We start from the raw sequence: 23695 nt of genomic DNA on the forward strand, positions 1-23695 counted from the left end.
CTAGCTTCTGCCCTGAAGCCATTTTATGCAAAGATTTGCCTAATGCAAAATTGCATGTCCCTTCTGCCCATTTGCATTATTCCGGGACCCAACTTGACTGATAAAAGAAGAAAAGGTAAACAAGTGTGCTTCAGTGACTTTGTAATTGTTGCTCTGACCATTTGTCGGCATGTCAATGGTGAAGTGGATTGTTTGACCAGAAGCGTCAATAGACTCTGCCCCACTGAAGACACATACTTGTCATAGAATTCTGGTACCAACTTGAAGGTGGAAATATGGTGGCTGAGAACTTTCCAACAGTGATCGACCTTTCCCTTAAACTACTGCAGTCCAGCATTTTCCATAAAATAATTCAATAGAACAAGAGGATGGTTGCCAACATTAAAGCTGTGGTAGAATTAAGCAAGAGCTGTCATGTGGCGTGTAGCATTTTTGTATATCCGTAAACACTTCCATAACACTGACCTGACACAATTTAAGTACTGCTCGGGTACCAGGGTTGAGAAGGATGGGGATCTGTGGGGCTCTGTGTCCCAAGCAATGACCCAGCTGTAGCCTTTTCCTGGGTAATTGTGTGAACCGGTGCAGGTATACAACTGATAAGACGCTACCGTGAGCGATGCAATTCATATATATTGACTATTCCTCATGCCTGTGCATGCTGCTCTGCCACGTGGGACTTAAGTTGTTCCCTCCCGTTCCTTGGCACGCGGTTTTCTGGCAGGGTTTGCATGTGCACCAATTCAGTTTCTGCTTATTCTGTGTTAAGCACTGCCACTCTTTCCATACTAACACACTGGCTGGAGTCAACTGGTAGCAATGGTGATGAGGTAGTAATCGTGGAAGTGTTCTAAATGCCATGTCATGATGTGATGTTCTTACTGATCTCAAAAATACTATACACGGCAGAGGGAGCTTCTGTCTTACAACATACTCTGCTTACGGTTTGTCTTCATCCCCTTTCACGGTATGACTGCCTTCCTGCATCAAGGCACGTTCCTGGATGAACTTTTATGGATCGAAATCTTTGTCTTGATCATCACCCATATCACTGTCATCATCATTGTTGTCTCACTTGGGGATGGGGTGGGCCGAGATAGGGATCTGGAAGTTCTGTACCTTCTTTGTTTGCCTGGGTGTATGTTCTTTGTTGCTGTGCACTACCTGTAAATATACTTTCCCTGGTGCACCTACTCCAGAGCAACTTGTGAAGTTGGTGTGAATCGTGAGTTGGGTATCTTTTAGTGACCAAATGCAATTCTGACATTTATAGTGCACACAGCAATTGCTGACGCAAATGTGAAAAGACCAAGTGCAGCATGCCTCCTCTTGTCTCTGGCTCATTTGGGTGCTAACGCATTTCCACTCTGTTTGCGTAACAACCTGTCTACCTCTACCTTTTTGTACTGTATTTTATTCTTCTACTTGCCTTGTGTAATTACCCTAGTTTATTCTCCTACTTGTCTTGGGTAATTATTTTTTTTGTAACCTAAACTGTGAATTTATAATTTATTTGATGTGACGTATGCTGTGAACTTCCTTGTAAACTCTGTTACCCTCGGGTATGGTGCGCAATACAAATAAACAAACAAACAAACAAACATTGTCCCAATGTACAATTAATTCACTAATTGGTGTGCCCTGCCTACCCCCTGAATCACTGATACAACCGCCAACTAAAACCAAATAAGTGTGAGTCTCTCACAAACTACCCTGACGAATGTTCTGCTCCTCCCGCTCCTAATCACAAGTGTCACCAGATGGCTTGTGCCTCATCTGCTCACTTCGCCAAGACAGACACTAATTGTTGACTGGCATTTTTCCACTTCACTCCCGCATGTTCTGCTTTTTGGAACCACAAAATCACACAAGCAGTCTCACAAAGGCTGACCTATAGGGATTCTCTGCTCTTCTTATCATGTGTCACTCGATGCCACGTGTCTCATCCACTCAATTCATAAGATATAAAATGACTGCTGACTGATATCTCCCACCTCATTTAATAGCTACTATTTTCTACCACATAAATCACAGGTGCATGAGGAATGCTCTGCTGCTCCTCCTGCTCCTTCTCTCAAGTCGCACCTGATAGCACATGTCTTGTGCACTCACTTCAATGGATGCACATTGACCGATATTTCTCACCTCCCAGAGTCTCAGCCTTTCCCTACCACAGACTTCATGTGAGCATGAACCCTAAGGGACTCCCTGCTCCTCCTGCTCATCATCCCATGCCTCACCCGATGGCACATGTCTCTTCCACTCACTTTTTGTGATCGGCTGGTGTCTGGTATCTGCTCCCTCATTTACTGCATCTCACACAAGTTGCCTTCAGTGATTTGTTGTTTTTCACCCAGTTAAATTACTGAATGCAGCACAGTGAACTTTGTAAACAAAGCCTATCCTAAAGCTAACCCTCTGACTGAGTCCCCAGTCTCCACTACCTCATCCTAAACTACTTTAACCCCAATCCAGTTCATTAAGCATTCAGTAACAGGTGACTGGTATTTTCCCACCTCTATCTCGGATGTTCTACTAATTGGACCTAAGAAAATCACACAAGGGCTGCCCTACAGGGATTCTCTGCTCTACTTCTCTTGTGTCACTCAATGGAATGTGTCTCAGCCACTCAATTCACAAGATATACAATGACTGACTACTGATATTTCCCACTCATTTAATAGCTACTACCTTCTACCACATAAATCACAGGAGCATGAGTCTTGCATTAGCTGCATTCAGCAATTCTCTGCTCCTCCTGCTCCTTCTCTCAAGTTGAAACTGATAGCACATGTCTTGTACTCTCATTTCAATAGATGCCCATTGACCGATAACTCCCACTTCCAGGAATCTCAGCCTTTCCCTACTACAACATTCACGTGAGCATGAGTCTTGCACAAGCTGTCCTCAGGGACTTCCTGCTCATCCTCCCCTGTGTCACCCAATGGCATGTGTCTCTTGCGCTCCCTTCATGTGATGAATACCAACTGGCGACTGGCACCTGCCCCCGCACTCACTGCTTCTCCCACAAGTTGCCCTCAGTGATTTGTAGTTTTTCAACCACTTCAAATCACTGAATGCAGCATAGAGTACTTTGCAAACAACACCTATCCAAAATCTAACTTTCTGACTGAAAACCCAGTCTCCACTACCTCATCTTAAACTACTTTAACCCCAATCTAGTGCATAATGCATTCCCTAAATGTTCTAAGCCGGCCTCCAGCAATAACATCCCCACTCTCCAAAAGCTGCAAAAAGGCTCTCAGGACCGTCCTCCCTCTGATCATGGGAGAACTATGCTGAGAGCATTGGGGGAGTGATGCAGGCTGCAGGGCTGTCAGAATGGCGCTCTCATCATTAGACCGAGCACCACACCTAGAGCCCAGAGGGAGTGATACTGCCAGCAGGGCTCGCATCATGGAGCTCCCATGATCATAGAGGACACTGCACCAAAAAACACGAGAGGATTGATGCTGGCAGCAGGGCACTCGGCATGCTGCTTCCGTTATCAAAGGGAGTACTGTGCTGAGAGGCCTGTGGGCAGCACACTCACACCACTGGTCTGGCGTGGCATTCCCTATATTTGCCAATCTATGGGCCATACTCCATTTAAGACCCATACAAATTCATACGACCCACACTTTGGTATGTGGGGGACTGCCATGTCACTCTCCCGCAATATAATATCTACATATTTAAAAGTGAGCATTTGTTTGTGGCAGGATTTGTGGTGAATCTTTGTTCCTTATACAATTCCACATTTCACCAAAATGCACCAAATTCTGAATATTTGTCTGTTAGGGCCCTCTGAACAATAAGGGCTACATTACATCTGGACACCACACACCTTTCCCCGGATTTCAGTAAAAGTCAAAATGTTCTTGTGTGTTTGTGGCAAATCATTGTTCCTTATACGATTCCACACTGTTCACCAATCTGCACCAAAGTATTCATAGTTACCTGTTAGGACCCTACAGACATTACTGGCTACATGACATTTGGACACCCTACCACATTCTTCGGATTTCAGCACAAGTCAAAATTGGTTTATGGGTTTGTGGCTTTGCAAAGCTTTACTGTTTCACCAATCTGCACCAAATGTACAATTGTTACCTGTTAGGACCCTCCGGTCATTACTAGCTACATGACATTTGGACACCCCACGCCTTTTTCCAGGTTTCAGCACAAGTCAAAATTTGTTTGTGGGTTGGTGACTTGGCAACTCGTTTTTCCTTACACAATTCCACACTGTTTCACCAATGTGCATCAACTTTTACATAGTTACCTGTTAGAACCCTCCGGACATTACTAGCCATGACATTTGGAGACCCCACACCTTTCCCTGGATTTCAGCACCTTCACACATGAAACGGTTGCCCGAAATCAATGTGGTCATAAAATGGCCGGTCCTAACACGAGAAACAAAACCCGAGGTCCAGGCCCTAGGAACAGATTCAGGATATGCTTCCAGGCACAGTTAATGAGTAATGCCACCACATCACCTTCGACTGAAAGATGGGTCACCCATCATGCTGCTTCTCAATGTTGATCAACCTAAGCTGTGTAATGGCACACGGCTATGCATTACAAAATTTCTGCCCAAAGTAATTAAAGTGACATTGTTCACTAAGGAAGGGAAACGCTACATGTTGTTTATAAACAAGCCTTTCAATTAACATGTAATTTAGTAATATTGAACTGTAGGTCCATTGTTGTTGGCACCAGCGCCATCATATCACCTATAATGCTGCTCAGAATTCTTCATGTTGTTCTCACATACATTTATAAGTTTCAGAATGAGTTTTTATAAAGAACAATACATTGTGTTGTGTGGTCTTTACGAGAAAATATTTTTTTAAATTAGAAATAATCAAAGTTTTCTTTTCACCTTTCTTATGGAGCTTTTCCGAAAAGCGTAAAGCTACATTAAGGTATTTCTAACAAATAGTACCTATAAGAAAATAATATCCCAGGCAACGCTGGGTATATAAGCTAGTAGCTTTATAAACCGAGTGAGGGGGCAATATCATTTGATAGTAACCAGATCCAAATTATGGCATGAGGTTTCACCTTGGGTTGAATAAAGGTTATTATCCCACATGTTTTTATGTTTTATTTGAATTTAATTGTTACATTAACCATTTTTACAAAAAAGGCAAAAGGAAAGCTCACGGTTAATTCTTTTAGGTTTCAGCTGGGCTGGATTCCTCCTCTATCCTAGGTCCTCAACTGATACCTCAGAGAGTCTTGTTCTTTGTTTTTTGTCCCAAGTCGATGGTCTGTAAGATCTTGACTGTAGCTATAACCAAAGGAATATTGTTACCATTTATCATTCTTAACCACCAAAGTTCATCCTCCAAAATATACACCATCTTCCAATGATGTTTCAGGTAGGCAACTCTGGGTTTTGTTGTACCAGGGCATGATAACAAAAGTTGTTGAATTGTTTCTGTCTGTTTCTCATTTTTACAGTAACGACAGAAATTGACTGGTGACTGACCTCGAATGGCCAAGATCTTGTTTGTTTTGAGAACGTTGAGAAGGGCTATGAGGAAGATGGAGCGTAGGGATTTGTCTGGAAATTTCATTGAATATTTCAACAAGTGGTCTATTTTTTGTGTATTGGTAGGCAAATGTGTGGTTAGTCTGTTATTTGAAGCTTTTTCCAAGGTTTTATCCAATCCCAATTTTTGAGTTTCTCCTTGACTGGATTTCGATCCAATTCCTCCTCAGATAGTAGGGTCAGGTTGTTTGTGACCCAATCTGGTAACATTCTGGATTTCCCACTGTATAGGCTCCTTGTTGATGATTTCCTGTATCCTGGGCAGGGTTTTTGTCATATCTTCCCAAAAAACATCAAGCTGTTTCTATCTGTAACTGCTTTAAGTGAAAACAGGCTTAATTCCCTTCTGATCGAGGCAATTGAGGTGGAGGTCGGGAGATTTAGGACTTTATGCCAGAAATTACCTTCTATCTTGTTACAGATCTTCATCAGAATTTGTGGCATCACTTCCGATCGATAAGTAATACACAGGACAACCTTTGCCTTGTGAAGTATTATTGCTGGAATCAAAGAAAATCTTCCAAAATTCCTGTCCAGTACTTTTGTCTCCATAGCTAGTGTCTGGATCTTGGAATAAAGTGAGTCCTCCATGGATGTTTTGACTGAGCTCCTATTGATTGTGACTCCAAAATATTTGAAGTTTGGTACAATCTCTAGTTGGTGAGCGGCAAAGTACCAATGCAGGTTTTCAGAGCGTCTGTTTGTTTTTTCTATAATCATGATTTTGGTTTTGGTAGTATTTATTTCCAACTCGTTTTTTTTAATGTAAGATTGAAGACTATTCAATTGGTGCTGAAGGCCTATTGGGGTGTGGTCAAAAAGATAATGTCATCTGCGTAAAGTAGTCAAGTGATCTTTCCTCTCCTACTGTTGGCGGAAAAGATCTGGTATAATTTTCTAGGTCTGCTACGTCTCCCAGGTAGGCATTATACAGGGCTGGTGCCAAGGGGCAGCCCTCCTTAACGCCTCTGGTGGTTTGTATAATGGTTGGCAGTTTACCTGCGCCATTCAACCTCACACGCATGGAGGTGTCAGTATATAGAGATTTGATGGGTTCCAAAAGAGAGGTCGGACAATTCCGCGTTGGTAATTTTGACCACAGTTTCTCTTTGTTTACTTGATCAAATTCTTGAACTAGATCTATGAAAGCGACGAAGATTCTCGGTCGTCCCTCTAGCACTTTGGCCTTTAAGATGCTAATTAGCATTATGTTCACGTTTGTCCCCAGATTTTCAACAAATCCTGTTTGATATGGATCTGCGCGGCCCACCTTTTTTACCCAGGCTTGGAATTTGTCTAGGAGTATTGATCCGAATAGCTCGCCGACAACGTCAAACAAAGCTATAGGGCTATTGTTCTTTGGGTCGCTTTTAACAGCTTTTTAAAAAATTGGGATGATAATCTCCATTTTCCAAGAGGCTGGTACGGTTTTTACTACTGTACATCGAGTGATGATTTAAAAGATTAAGGACGTCCATTCTGTCGGGTGGGATTTCAATTATATGTTTGTAATCCCATCTGGGCCCGGTGCTCTGGATCTGTTAAAGTTTCTGATTTGTTTTTGGTTCAGTGTCCCATTCACTTCGTTGTTGTATTTTGTCTGTATTCGCGTCTCTGGGTATCTGGTAAAAGAGTTTGGTGAAGTGGGTCATCCATGCTTGTTCACTCACACAGTTTTGTAATATGTTGTCTGTGATAGAGGCTGTGGATTTTATCAGTGATCAAATGTCTTTGGTTAGCCTGTTACGGACTGCACAGAGCATGGTCTCTGAATCTTTTTGATAAAGTGTTCTTCGGAATCCCACCAAGCAATTTTTATAGCAGTTAGTAACTTTGCGTGCTTGCGCTTGATTAATTGCTGACGGGTGATTTTTAGCACACCTATTGGCTCGTCTCATTAGTTTTCTCCGCTCCTTTTACTCTAGATTATAAGTGTGTAGATGCTGGGTTGGTGGATGATTCCGCATTTTCCTTTGGTGTAGGTATGGTATGAGAAGTGGACAATAGTCCAGTTCTGCCGGGGCTTGTGGCTTGTATATTCTGCTTTTGTTGTTTCAGATTAGTGTATTCCTTGGTTATGGAGCAAATGGCTTCTTTTGTCAATTGTAGCCGTTTACCTTGAGAACAGGTCTCTATTGGTGCCGTCATGGCTAAAAAATCCCCTTTTATCGCAGGCCAGACTGCTGTTAGGATGTTGTGGTCGCTATGTAGAGTTTTAACCACCTCAAATGAGTCTATAGTTGAAAAGAGTTCTTTTGAGACATATATGTGATCTATTATACTTTCTGTGCCATCTCTCTCCCAAATTGGTACTGGGGAACTATTCTTGTCAGTTATTAGGTGACAAATGTAGAGGTCTCGTGATTCCATTAGGTCGGAACATGCAGTCCCTCGCTTCATTGATTCTTGGTTGTACTAGTTCCTTTGAATGTTTAAGGTTTTTTTTTCTGTTCATCGAGTCTGCTCCCATGTTGGGACAAGGCGCATTATGGTCTCCACATATTAGTATATGGTTTATATTGTGTAATGCTGTTGCTTCTTTGATTATTGAATCCATGGTTCATATGACACCTTGGTAGTTTGGATCTTAGGGTTCCAACAAAAGTTCATTACCAAGAGCAGAGCCACTTTTTGTGTTGATGGTTGCAATATGAAATGAATCCATTAGATCAAGACCACTTGTATGAAGGTGGATAATAGTAGTTCTTGTTCCATGCGTAAAGGACTGCCTGAGTGCACCGCTACCAAGAGTCCTGAAGTGGGACGGCCACTTTTTCCCCTGGCTGCTGGTGATGTACTGATCTCATACCTGTCCAAACTTGGAGTTGTCATTAACCAAGTTTCTTAAAGCACAAGAGATCAAAAATGCCCAAATTAACGTCACCAGCCAATGCCAGATGGTTATGACCTCTTGTGTTCCATGACCCCACCGGTTATTTTTGAGTTAGTTGAATTCCAGCTGCTTCCTTTAGTTGAAAGTGATTGGAAGTTCTGTTTGGTTGCTATTTACACGGGCGGTGTGTGAGTACCTTCGGGATCCATACCCATCTCTTAAGTTCTTTGTTCGATCTTCTCTTCAAGTACGTCCCAGCCGATGATTTGTGCTCTTCACTTGGTTTGTCGTGATTCAACGTGAATGTGAATTTCGGCAAAGGGCCCTTCGGTACTCGTTTACTGTCCGTGGAGTCTTCCCAATCTTCCATCTTGCTCGGGGTCATTCTTGCAGGTAACTTATTACTCTGTTATCTCTTTTTCTAGTATCTGTCCGAAGACCAGGTTGTGACATTACTCCAGGTGTTACTACGCTGAAATTGCACAGGTTGACTACAAAAGGTAGATCTATGTTCATTTTCTCTCTGGGTCGGTGCAACCGTTGTGCTGCGAGTTGTAAGTCATCACGTTTGGCTAGATGGTCGGGCTTTCTCCCCCTTTGGGTGACTCAATGACTCCATTCCTCTCTCCAATGCAGTAGTTTCTCGTAGATCATAAAAAGCCTTTGTAGTTTTTGGGCCATGTTAAGTAGCAAGCCTTTGGTCATTTGCGCAGCCTCTTTGGGGAAATACTATGATTTTTATATCCACAGATCAAAGAGACTTCAGGTTTATGTTCATATAAGTTCATTGTAGTCTTCCTATTGAACATTAGACATACCCTTTGTCCAGGATTCTTTCCAGTTTCAAAGTCTGAGTAATTCTACTTTTATGCGTAAACAGGGCAGAGTCTCTCGTTTCTTGTCTCGTTGATCATTCTGACGAGTGCAAGTGGCAACCTGTGTTACTGTCTCGACCATCCCTCTGTTTTTTTTGGGTGTGGTCGTTATCAATGTGGTTCTTTTCTTTGTAATTCTGGTAGTTGGATCCTTTGCCATCGTTTTTTTGATTATCTTAGGCTCGTTGATGGTTGTTAGGAGTACATGTTCTGTTATTTGTCTGGTCAATTGGTCTTTCTTCTAGGTTGGTTCCAAGGTTCCATTTCACTCTCGGTTGTCTGTGGCCTTGAGTGTTCTAGGTATACTTCAAATCCTGCATCACTCGGTCTCGTGTTGCTTGCAACGTTAGGAAAGTTGGGGAGTCTGCTTCCACCAAGACTATCTTGTGCTTCGGTTCTAGTTTAGTGGGTGACTCATTGATGAAACATACTTTCCTTTTTCATTCTGGTAAGGTCAATAGTTCCATTTACCAAGTTTCAATGGTGTATTGACTAACGTCCATAAGGTCTGTCGATGTATCTGTGGCATCTGAATTTTCTGGTTTTGTAATCCCATTCTCTTTTAATTGTTGAGCGGTTGGTACTGACAGGGTACTTCTCCTTTGGCCAATCTCCTACTTTCAGAAATTGGGGCTGGAGGCTTTTCACAACGTGGTTCAAGTTTTCTGCTTGTGTTTATGATCTGTTTTGAACAGGAAGTTTGTTTACTGATTTCGGGTTATGTAGCCATGATGGTTTCTGAGATACTGCCACAGGCTTACATAGGGGTACAGCTTTGTTAAATGTTCTTGAGTTGGTCCGGTTTTGTTGTGGCAGATTAAACATAAGTGTTGGTTGAGTTTTTTCAAGTGATGTTCGTCCATTGACCTTCTTCTTCTCACAGTACTTGTGGTTAAGTGAAGTTGTATTTGGGTGCAATTGATCCTTATGTCCCTACTGATCTACCACCTCATGAGTTGGTGCTCTCTGTCTTTGAGGTTCCAGTGTTCCTTCCTCTCTTCTTTTGTTGAAGATTTTAATAATTCTTTAGTTTGCGTTCCTGTTGATGCTGAAGTCTTCTTGAATTGAAATATGGTGTTGTAAGAGGTTTCTGTTGTGGCATCTCGACCCTTAAAGTTGACAGTCACAGTGCCTTGATCTTTTGTATTGGCCTTCCATGCCTCTGTCACCATAATGTAGCCTTCTAAGTGCATTAGTTTAGTATGCATTAGGGCTGTCATCGATGCATGGTCTTTTAGTATCTCGTTCAATGACTTATACAATTTTCCAAAGAGGGCTAGGGCAATGGTGACCGCAGACATAATCGCAAAGATATCTGTTTTTTTAGAGGGTGTGTTCTTTCCTAAAGTCTTCAGAGTCTTGCTTGATCTTTGCTTTCTTGGCGGAGTTAGCCAGTGAGGGTGTTGTGGCAATGGAACAAAAGAATTTGGAATTGCTGCCGCCGAGTTTAATGGGAGGATTGGTATTTCTTTTGATGCAATCTGTGGGAAGGTTGCGCTCAACTCCTTGTGAGTTTCTGTGGGTTTCTCTTTTTTCTCTCTCTCCCACCATCCCATTGATGAACGAGGAATAGATTTAATCTGCTGCCCCAACTCGATCGATTGTGATTTTATTAGGTAGACTTCTTTTTCAATGATCATTGTAGCTCGTTTGCAGTTCACCTAATGTAGATAGATTAAGATTATGGGTGAAGCTAGATAGGTGGGGGATATATCGGGGCTTGTTACCCATGTTTCAATTATGTTACACTAATAATAATGTTAATGTGAAGGGGGATCTTTCCTGTGCAATAAAAGTAGGGGAAGGAGTCTGACATGGCTGTTATTGCACCAACACTTTCTAACTTATATATAGCTGTTTTATAGGATGAAATTCTTAGGTGGGGCAGGTTTCCTCTGAAACGTAATGGTCTTAGAGTAAATTGTATAGCATTTTCAGATGATTTACTTCTATTAGACTTTAAGCTAGCAGGACTACAACGTTCACTTAATGGGATGGCCACCTAATTGATTTATAACAAATTGGCCATTAATCCAGGGAAATCTCAGATAATGACAATAAATAGTAAGAATCATAGCAAACAGCACTTCTGGACCATAAACAGCATAAGAATAAAAGCGGTAGAATCATTGTGCTAACTTCAATTTATTTTCTCCATGAAACATGCTCTTAAGAGATAACAAGAAAATATGCAGGCTAAAGTAAGAGCCTCTATTTCTTTGATGAAATCATTAAAACAAATATGTTATGTGCCTTTTCGTTGTTCCTACTAATTTAATTCTATAAAGTTAAAGTGTCAGCTATGGTACTATATGGAATGCAATTAGTGCCCTTTTCCAATAGGAAGTATTTTGACATCCTTGAGGGATGAATTTGGAAAGCAGTACTAAGCATGTCTAAATCTGTAACAATCTGTGTCATAAGATTCGAGTTGGGTGTGCAATATTGGTGGTCACTACATGTCAACAAATGCATTGGATTATACAAGAAAGTTCTGACTATGGATAGTCCAAGCTTAGGTTTTATCTTGGGTGAGATGATAAGAGTGAAATCTAATGTGTACATTTGTAGTTTTAGAAAACGTGAGGAATTTATGAAAGTCGTAGATCTTAAGTGCAGTGGCTCAAAATTGGCTATGAATAAGAAGATTAGAAGGTGGGGAAAAATTGACAGTTATGACCTACTTAGTTTGAAATCATACAGAAACCAGTCTTTTTGGTATTGTAACTTTGTTACATCTGAAGAAATTTCCTTCACGGTTGTTTAGATAATGGTATATGAGCTTCCGACTGAATTGTCTACTGACTTTGCAGGTCATTGGTCCCAGACTGAAAATTCCAAAAGATGTAAGAGACTCTGTGATGCCAATTTATTTTTTTATTTTTTATTTTATTTTTGGCATTTATATAGTGCACCGAACTGTGGGGTATATGGGCGCTTTAAATTAAGAAAGTAGTTACAATAACATACAGAGCAATAAAATCAGGTTACACAAACTAGACAGCCTGACCTCATGTTACGGGTGGCTGCCACAAGAAGAGCGGTTACAATTAGAACATGATCAGTATAGGCAGAAAGCACAAAATGGAAAGCCAAACCTCACGCTTAGGAGGATGGCTGCATCACAGTATGCAATTACAAATTAAATAACGTCCAGTATAGACAGAACGCACAGAATGGAAAGCCACACCTCACACTTAGGAGGATGGCTGACTCACTTTATGCAGTTACAAATTAGATGACGTCCAGTATAGGCAGAAAGCACAAAATGCAAAGCCACACCTCACACTTAGGAGGATGGCTGCATCACAATATGCAGTTACAAATTAGATAATTCCCAATAATGGCAGAATGTGCAAGATGGAAAGCCAGACCTCACGCTTCAGAGGTGGCTATATTGCGATATGCAGTTACAATTGCAGTTACAACGGCTGCAACATTAATACTGGTGCTGGTAGACAGCATGCAGAGTTGTGAGGTGCACAGAGTAGAGAGCATATTCTTAGGTTAGGAGGCAGTTACATTGGGGTGTGATATTGCTTACAGATATAATGTGAGGTGGTTCAGATAGGAGTAATGTGGGAATGACAAATTCAACAGCGTATTGCTCAGTGTGAAACAGGTGAAGGCAAATGCTAATGGGTGCAGCTACGATACAAAATAAGGCCCGTCACTGTTACCATTTCTCACCGTAAGGTGGTTCGATGATGATTTCATTAGGAGTGTAAGAGGCATTGCTGCCTGCAAGGAAGTGTGCATGGACAGCAGCCCAGTCTATAATTAGACTAAGAGACTGTATGGCATGAACAGAGGAGAAACATGTTGGAAGGGGGTTGTAGGTACAGGGGATGTTCGGCATATAAAAAGTGAGGCTGTTAGTTCAGTTATGTTATGTTATTAAGCTTATACCGCGCCAAAGCCCGTAGGCATCCAATAGAAAAGTTAGTTAGCAACATAGGTAGTAACATTTTTTCTGTAGATACGTATTAAGCGGCGGTAGAAGGTGTTCGGTTGCAGGAGGTTACAGCGAACTGTAGGAATGTGCATATGTGGCAGGGCACATGGAACTTGATTCGGTAAAAGTAGAGTTGGTGCCAGTGTGGTAATCAGAGACACGGTAGGGCAGAAAAGGTGCCAGCACCTACTCACGTAATTCAAGCTGGAAGTGTAGGTCTTACCTGGGTCCAATCCGACTCCGGCATCCCGTAAGACAGGAAAGACAGGTTGCAGGGCCTTAAAACGGGGCCTTGCAATGGGGGCTGACTTTGCCTCCCGACTAAAGCTGGTCTCCCATTTAAAGCAGGGAGCATCCAATCAGGTTGCAGCAATTGGCCAGGTGATTCACACCAGCCAGACAAAGGCAGGCAAGATGAGGCTTTTCTCCATCGCCATCTTGGTCGAGTTGCACATCAATGGTGTTGCTGGAGGTCCGATCGATGAGAGAGTATGCCTGCATGTTAAAGCACAACCTCCTCTGATATGAAGAATTGTACAGAGACTTTGTTTCATGTTGTAATGGAATGCCCCTCATTGGCAACTTCTAGGATAAAGTTCCTGGCGGTCTGTGTGTGCATTCAATTCCTAATTACATTAAGGGGCTGATTCATGGAATTATTTGCGCCGAAAAACGGGGATTCGTGTGCCATTCTGTGCCCACAAATCCCTGTTTAACAAATAGGGATTTGCAGGCAGAATGGCGCACAAAACCCTGTTATTCGGCGCAAATAATTCCATGAATCAGCCCGTAAGACTTTGGAATAGATTAACAATTTGATCACAATTGTCTTTAATAATTGCTCTGCTAAGATTTTTAATGATTATTTTTAAGGAATTGCAAGTTGTTGTGAAACAAGGAAACTGCATTTTAGCTAGGATTTTAGCAATTTGATGTGATTAATGTAATTAATTGCTGTATTTTGGATGTGTTTGTTGTGTTTTATCTACAGATATCTTATTTTTGTATTTTAATGTATTGATATATGTGTTCTAGTTCTATTTTGTGTAAAGTACGATGTATACCAAAAACCCAGTAAAGAAAACATCATTAATAACTGCTGCGAATTGGACAGGTCTAATTAAATGAACTGGGCCATAATACACTTGAACTCCTCACATTTTCAAACCCATTCATAACTCTAGTGACATTTTTCAGTTTGGCTTTTTTTAGGAACACGTGCACGCTGAAACATTTTTTTTTTTTAACCTTTGCATCCCGCTCTATCACTGTTACTAGTATCAACGAAAGATCTATGAAGGCTTAGTGCTGTAATAATATCATGGGTTCTCCTCCTGCGTACTATTCTGTGAGGGTCTCTGTGCTCGATTTGTGTGAAAATCTGTGCATGTGGTATAATGTACTTATGTAGTGAGTGAATATAGGCACATCAATCTTGCTTTTTCATGTGATAGAAAAGGCCAAGGAATGTGGCAGTATTTGAGTGTCACAACTTAATTTGTAAGTGTTGATCTGAAGTGTAGACGTCTACCTTTTTTTTATCTTGGTGATTTTTTTCTCCAAAAATGTTATTTCATTTTTGCAATGTTACAGGACACACGCATGCACACATGTATTTCAAGAGCATGGGCTCATAAAGGTTTTTGACCCCTCCGCCCCCTCAAGATATTGCAACTAAATTATTTCCCAATCCCTAACAACCCCCTACACATTCCTGGCAATAAAACCCATCAAGTATAGTAAGCATTTCTAAAGAGCACATCATGTAATCCCACAAATGGGAGACATATGGCTAGTCCTGTTAATACATATAGAACATAAGCTTGTTTGGCTCAGGCGAAAATGTGAACAATATATGTTTGTGTCACAGTGAGAAAAGAATACCATGGGATGATACTGTGTACTCTAGTACTGTTATGATATTTTGTCACTCTTTTATTGTGAAAAGCCAATAAACAAGTTCATCAGAAAAAAAAAACAAGCTTATTCACTAGTCATGTATTGTATATGACCAGTGTGGGTGACGGTTAATAGCAGGTGGTCTGAAATGCTATTGCTGTCCAAGAAACTTCTCTAAGCCCCATCAAATAGCAAAGCCTGATCACTCACTTCATCATTGTCAGTTTCCTCATGTATATCTGCCCATGTCCCACCCAAAGTGGTCTGCTGTTCCTTCAGTTTCTCAAGTTTACTTTCTTCCGCACAGAAAGTCCCTTCTTCACACACAGCCTACTAATCTCATCAACCACCTTTTCTATGACTAAATCATTGAAAACAACTGTCTTCAAATCAAGAGCCGTATCGGGACCACAACCAATGACAGCCTACCCAGGTACGTCATTTCACCAAAATGCCAGGGGTAGCGGAAGTGACATCATGTGATCCTTGACCTATGATGACATCACATGAAGTGATGCCAGTTGACCCCACCCCCAAGTGGCATCACAGGACGTGATGGCATACAACCTATCACCCCTTGGCATCACATAGCATTGTTCCTCTTGACTCTAAGAAATATATGGTTATGATATCACTGTAATATGATATACATTTCATATAAAAATGCATCACCATATGTAGCATTAATATCAGAGTGTATAGGCCCATATTACCAAGTTAATGTAAATGTAAGCAGACATCCAACACAACAACTTGGACTGTTCTACATCACTCGGGCTAAACTGTAAACGGAAAGAGCATCTCCGAGAGGCCTCGCTTGTCTGTTGTCTTGAGCACTGAGAAACCATGTTTTAGTAGTAGTGCCTAATGTTACTGAAATTAAATTGAAATTGTAAGTGGTGACGTGTGTGTGTTTAGAGGTGACTTGCCTCAAATGTGGCCTTGCTTGGCAGCCGTAAGGTGACATCTTCGCTACCATCATACCATTTAATACATTCTGACATTGGAACCAGTTCATTCTTTTGCAAGCCATCTTCTGCCTCGAACACATCTCCTACACAGCTGTATTGAGCAGAGTACTTCCGATGGGGGGGCCTTCTCACCTACCCACAGCGCATGTGCTTTCAGACTGATGTAACTTGCACATCAGTTCCTTGCGTTTGGCTCAGGACTCATTTGAAACAAAGTAACATTGAGACCTGATAACGCTTTCTTTTGCTCTGGCCATGCAGATGAACTTATAAAACTGCACATAAAAACCTGATGGCCGGATATGCGAGTTCCTTAAGTTATAAGAACCCGGAAAAACAGCAGCATGTAACAAACACAAAAAACCAAATACTCAACGTGTAAAATATATTTGTATATTATGTTCCTACAGTGCGTCATCTGACCTCCAGTGACATCGTACCCGTTATCAATTATAGACAAATATAAAACATTTAAATATATCTCTTCGATTTTCCTTAAAAACTTTAAGTGAAATGAGGAAGTGACACTTACGCCATGAAGGGGTGCAGTGATTCTTTGTACTGTGGGGTTCTTTGTACTAAAGGAGTCGCCCTATAGAAGGTAGGCCGAAAGACGTATGGGGATCCTGGAAGTAAGTTCAAAATAAGAGGACACATTAAATCACTTGGGTAAAATACCAGAAACACGTTTAAGGAGTAACAGAGTTGAAAAGCCACTGCCATCTCGATACACATCAAGTGCTTTTATCTTGGTTGCTTAAGGAGGTAGTGTTAGCCTCTTTGAAGGGCCCAAGAGCCTGCATCGCCCAGACTGGCATATTGACCCTCCTTTGAAGCGTCTAACACGTGCCTGGATATTACCATAACACGTTTTAAATTGCTGTGTGCCAGTAGAAAGCTGGCACGACAGTCATTTTAGAATGCCAGAGGCAACACAAAGAGCAGGAATGGCATACAAAAACGCCACTTAGCAGGCCGCAAAAACACACAAGATATGTACTGCCCCAAAGCATGCCATCCCTTGATGGCGCATACTTCAGAAAGGCGGCATGCTCCAGCGTGCATGCGACTGGGCCAGCCCATATGCGTCTTTATCCATATAAACGCACGTCACGAACACATCAATATTCACAGTTCTCAGGTGACCGTCTTTTGGAGAATCAAACCCTACAGTATCTCTGTTTTACCCCTTTACTTCCGGGACCTCCACGCACAGTGCTTTCCAGGCAGCGCCCTCCTGCACGCCTATCCCACACTATGGAGCAAGTGGCAGAATTGGCACAAAGATGCCCATACCACCCATACACGCATTGAAAAAACACCCATTTAAAGGAAAATGAAGTTGCCCAATGTATATCCCAAACTAAAGAGAAACCACCTGGGCCAATTATCAAACGTCGCTCAATATAGAACGGAGATTGGCTGTCCATGGCCCGCCCGCGTTCTATTATTTTTAGAAAAAGGCCCCCTCGCTTTGGTGAGACTCTAAGCATGCCTCGCTAACTTTTTAAAAAGAACAATGGAAGGTGCCCATTGCTTGTCAAAGAGGCATGCAGCAGTGCGCAAGTGACACTGCCAGGAAGCGCCTATAAAGCAACCACCGACAGTGTACGAGGGAACTCCTGTATTCATGGCCCGGATCATTCCATGGGATTACCAGGGACGCTCGATTGTTCACAGAGGGAGGAGTGTGCACATTAACAGGAACAGTTCAAGTCTGCAGGCGGTGGGGGCAGTTTTGTGCATCCACGTGTGCCCTTGAAGTGGCACGTGAAGGTGGCGTTCGCATGTGAAGGGCCGGTGGGTGGGAAATGTGCTGACGCAGTGGCCTGTACTTCATCCAAAGGGCTCATAGGCGTTGCATGCATGCCTGCGCTAGGCCATCCCGGTGCAAGTGTGTAGCCCCGCCTCCAAAAAAGTGGCAGGGATGAACAGCGGACAGAGACAGCCCCAGGTACAAATTAAGCACTGGCTATGCCACTGCCGCAGCACAGGAGTCCCCATCTTCTTTTTTTTTTTTTAAGTAAAACATCTTTTTTTATTTCTTTTTAAATATAGGGGTGGCAAGGTAGACTGCAGGAGTCGCAACTGTGTCCACAGAGGTTGCAGTTAGGCCCCTGGCGACCACCAAATGGCATTCCTACTTGCTATTTGATCCCAGCATCGTCAATTTTGGTACAATGGCAAAATTAACATGAGTAACTTTCAATTTCAGATCCATAGTACCAGGAAGAATTAGTCCAAGCCAGCCTACTCCAAGACTGGCCGGAATACACCAACCACTTGATGCCATTTGTATCATGGATGCCTTCCTGTGCGCAGTTTTGCCAACTCTCAGTCCGGAAAGTAGCTAGAGGCTGTCCTAAAAATAGCTAAAAGTCGCTAAATGACATCATTGCCTAATTTGCATAATTGCCTTTGCAAGCTGTACAATGGACGTAGGAGAGAGGACCAATGATGTGGGCCTACAATTCCCAGCATGCAGTGGGAAACTTGGCTGCTATATGGAGTCACTGGAAAGCTTACGTGGACCTATCAGTAATTCACATAGAAGGTATCAATTCTAAATGCATTTTTCTGACATTGATAATGATTTGTTTAAACCCTAAAATGTGTGAATGAATTGATGATACAATAGCTGCTGCTGCTACCATCAGCTTGAAACACATACACTACATACATGAATGTATATCTCTACAGTTTTGCAGAACGATCTTTGAAATCGTGTTGACTTGCTAGCCTGATAATACAGCGTTCCATTGGTGACAAATCTCGCCGCATTCTCGCGCCTCTCGCAGGACGCGGCCTCAGTGACATGACGTCACTTGTTGTGTGGGAGCGTGGCTGCAAGGACGGGGGCATTGATCGGGGGTACTCCTATTGGTTTGGAAACTTGCAAGTCTCCAAACCAATAGAAAAAAGTGTACGTCTTCAAACCAATGGGACTCGGGAGAAAGTAGCTAGATTAGTCGCTAGTCGCTTTCTATGGAGAAAGTCGCTAGGGACCCGCACTTTGTTGCTAAATATAGCGACAAAGTCGCTAAGTTGGCAACACTGCCTGTGCGCCCTATCCAAAGGGCTCACAGGACGTGAGGTGCTCGTGACGTCATCGCGTATGTGTACACATGACATCACGTCATCTAGAAATGCCGACCTCAGAAACTAACAAACACTAGGAACTAGCTTGCAAGTGAGACATTTCCTACTTGTTGCCACATTACTGCGACCTACATAGGAGCAGGTAAGATCACTTGCCCACAACTATGGATAGACCCATGCGCTATCCATGGATTTTCATAACATTCTCTCCATAACGAAGAAGACTACCCCATCAGAACTTGTGCTATTTACTTTTTGTCACAGGTAGAGACGGATCTACCAAGATAGTCACTGGGATGACTACACTTTCCCAGGTAATTTACAAGTTATTCGCATGACACATATGTATTTTTCTGCAGGTTTTAGCATACACCAACTTCTTATCACAGAGCCACACTGCTAAAAGAGGTCTACTATCCTTGTGTTTCATTTTAGATACTTAACAGCTTTTCCGTAGCCAGGTAAATGATTCATTTGTTTCCATTAAATACAAAGTTTTTAGAATAATAATGGTTGAAGCTCATAGGGATGACATAAGTGTTGATACTTATTTTTCTTTCTTTTCAACTTTATGGTGTGAACAACATGTGTGGGGTATGTATTGACTTTTGATTTTTTTGATTTGTTTGCATATATTGTTTTTTATGTTCCATATGTCGATGTAATATCAGATGTTGATGTAATATCGTATGTACAGTGTCCAGCCCTGAAGATGGTTATGTTCCGAAATGCATTGGCAAAACTATTGGGACACCTATTTCTTTGATACACACTACCTTTAGGCATTTAAAATAATTGAGACACTTTAAGTGAAAGAACTATGGACTATCATTTCTGAAATCTTAGAAATATTACGTGAATGATTGACATATAGCTGTGTGGGTGCGATTTCTCGCCGTCACCATAATCAGTACAAAAGGGACCCTATAAAAACTCAAACAGAAAAGAGTTGAGTAAACATTGCTTTATTAACACACAAGCATTCGCGAATGGGCCACAAGTTCAACCGTCTCGCAAATCAAGTCGTCAAAGTGCCGCCCTTTGCCCTGCACATCGTGGTCCTTTTATACCCATCTGTTTTACATTGTCATACATTGCTGCACATAGATTATGTCCACCACAAGGCGGCTCCTCCCAGTCATGACTTTGCATCAACAGTCAACAGTTCAACATCTGCTATTGTGGTTTCCTGTTATCTGTTATTCGCTCTCTCTCGTGCCCCTCTGTGTCCTTATCTCTGTGCACGAGGCTGTGCTTACTCATTCCTTCCCCACCCGTAATCTGCAGATAGTTTTAGCAGGCTCAGCATGCTTCGACATACAGTGACCAAACACAATTCTTCTGTTAAAAACAAGTTCTTGCCAGGTCAGCAGGTCTTAAATGCCGCTGTATAAAGAGAATGCCTCTTCTTTTAACAAAAGGGTACATTCTTTTAACACATATGGTGATTAGTACAAACTCCAAGTGTGAGCACAACATTACATATGTATGCGTACCTTCAATCCACCCTTTGCTCACACTTGAGCATCAATCTAAACAGTCCTAGCATAAGCAGATGGCAGGAAAGCAACATCATCACATACTGTATGTACCATAATCTTCTCCAGGCCTCCCATGTCAAAAAATTCCTGTTGTACATGGCTTTTATCCATTGGATTTAGGCGCGTTATGCTGGAAGAACACATGGAAACACAGCACGACACACATACCGGGAAGCATTGGATGCAGAGACAAATTCCTACAACTATTGCCTCTAGAACCAGTATAGGCGTAAGAAGTTGCCATCCAATTTCTTTCAGGAGCTTCATCCACCAGCTATCTCCTGACCCTTCCTCCTGGTGGATGCTATCCGCCACTTTATGCAGTTTGTTTACTCCATCCAGGATTCCTGTACTCCCTTCTGGTATGTAAACACAGCATTGGGATCCCACCAAAAAACAGACTCCGCCCCTTTCTGCAGTGAGTATGTCTAAGACATACCTATTTTGGAGAGCCACTAGCCGAATTGCTTTCATTTCATAAGTGATGTTTTCCATTAGGTCTGCAGATTCTTCGATTACGAACTCAAGGGCCCTGTTTAGCTTTTGGATTTCTTGACTGTTCATAAAGATGCCCGCTGGAGGAACCAGGACCCCCATCAGATCTATAAACGTTTCCCATCCTGTAGGTTGATACGTAGGAATTTTTGGGTTTACTGCTCGTTTATTTCTGCTGTGTATTTCTTTATGCAGAGTAGACGGGGCATATACCATCACAGCCGGCATTATTCTGGCTATGTAACATACCCCAACAAAATCTTTGGCTAACCACAAATAAGCCCTCTTGTTACAGACATAGGCATGTCCTTCAATCTGTAACAATCCCTTCGTGTAGTTATTTAGATTCACCATTTGACTGCACCCCGAGATCATTCTTTGATTACCTCTTGCGCTCCTCTTAAAACATATATTCTTTGGCCTAAACTCTTGTGTGATGGTGATAGGGGGAGGAGGTTCTCTTACTATCTGTACCATAGCAGGTGCAAGCCCGATTCCCTCAGTTTTGATTTTATAGCGTATCTTTTCCTTTAGAAGGGTTTTGTTCTCTCCTCTAACATAACAAGCGGTATTCGGTATCATGTATTGCTGTGCTGACACTATTCTCATGTAAATTAATGTACACCCGGCATCCTCAGTAACTGGCGATGCGTACACTGGGATGCCTTCACTGCTATGTCGGGGCATGTGGGTGCAGATCCAGCAATCAGTTTTATTCACTACCCCATATGTTGTGTTTATTATCTTCACGTATTCATTTTTAGCATAGTCTTCCGGGTCGTGTTGGTCATAGGCATCTCGATTCCTGCTCTTGACCCAATCTGTTCTCCCTGTTTCATTTGACTCGGGCAACAGGTTCTTTAATTCATATCTAGATGGATGTTCCAGATACCAGAATATTATGGCAAATGCTATTAGTACTACTATCGTGCATACAGAAAACAAAATTTTGCCTCTTGTGGTACAAACTGGTATTTTCCTCTTACCTTCTGTGTTTGAGGAGCATACACTTATCCGTTCAGGGACTAAACCAGCATACACGGGTGTAGACATAGTTCAGTATATGGCTCAGTATACAGCGTATATCAGTTGCAACCTAGCGATATAGCAATATCCCCTATTTAAAGCACCAGTGTCCTTATTACTCTAATAGTGGTAGGTCTCACTGAAAACCTTCATCCGATCTGTCCCACGTCTCGTAGTGCCTGTCCCAGGAGGGGAACGCCGAAGGCCCTTCAGGCTACAAGCCCGTCGTCTTCAGTAAGGCACAATTCTGCTAAAACCAACAAGAGAGTCCAAATGTTCATCTCCCTAATGATCAAAGTTCAAAACAGTGTCCTTACACGTTGCTTGGCACATACACGTCACGGGATCGGAGACGATGGGCACACCTACTAATGGCGTCTGGCAGTACTGTTGCAACCTGGGGTTGGTTGGTTCCCTTTTCCGGAGGAATCAGTAATGGAAGCGTCTTCTTGACGTGATTCACGTGGTACCAGTGCGGTTTGCCATCAACTTTTACCGCAGTTTGTGTTGCGAGGAGCACCTGAAACGGGCCCCTCCATCTGGGTTGCAGTCCGCTGGTGCGATCGAAGGCTTTTATAACAACCCAGTCACCGGGCTGCACGTCGTGACCTTCTCCTATCAGAGGAGATGGAGCTACTGCGTTCACCTGTGCATTAATAGAAATCAGTCTATTAGTTAACCCAATACAGTACTGTTGTAATGCAGGCCATGCTTGCTCAGACAATCTCTTAGGTGATATGGGGGTCCCAATACTTGGTGGGCGCCCCATAACAATTTCGAAAGGAGATAAACCATGTGTACGCTTAGGCATAGTACGCATACTCAATAATGCAATAGGCAATGCATCTGGCCATTTCAGTCCTGTTTCAGCACAAGCCTTTGCCAGTTTGTTCTTCAGTACCTTATTTGTGCCCTCTATAATCCCAGCTGATTGAGGATGAAAAACTGCGTGGAAACGTTGATCAATACCAAGGGCCTTGCAAACTTTGCGTACTACTTCACCAGTAAAATGAGTCCCATTGTCAGACCATAGATATCTGGGGACCGTATACAAGGGCACCCAGTGTTTCAATATGCATTGTGCTGTGGAGGTGGCACTATTGTCCCGCAGGGGATATGCTTCCACCCATCCTGAGAACCCACATTTCATCACCAAACAGTAGGAATGTTTATTTACAGGCTCCAGCTGTATAAAGTCCATATACACCACCTCAAAAGGGCAGGTGGGTAACTTACTGTGGCCCGCCGGGGCCGGTACACCTTTCCCCACATTATATAAAACACATATTTCACATTGTTTTGCCCATTGGCGACAATACATTCCCAATCTTTTGTTGTACCACACAGTACTTAAAACTTCTTCGATAGTTCTTGCGTTAACGTGGGTTGGACCATGAGCCACGCTCACTATCACAGGTAAGTATGCGTCAGGTAGTAC

This window comes from Ambystoma mexicanum, chromosome 10 (assembly GCF_040938575.1).
Source record: "Ambystoma mexicanum isolate Mex_15411 chromosome 10, UKY_AmexF1_1, whole genome shotgun sequence".
NCBI lineage: Eukaryota > Metazoa > Chordata > Amphibia > Caudata > Ambystomatidae > Ambystoma > Ambystoma mexicanum.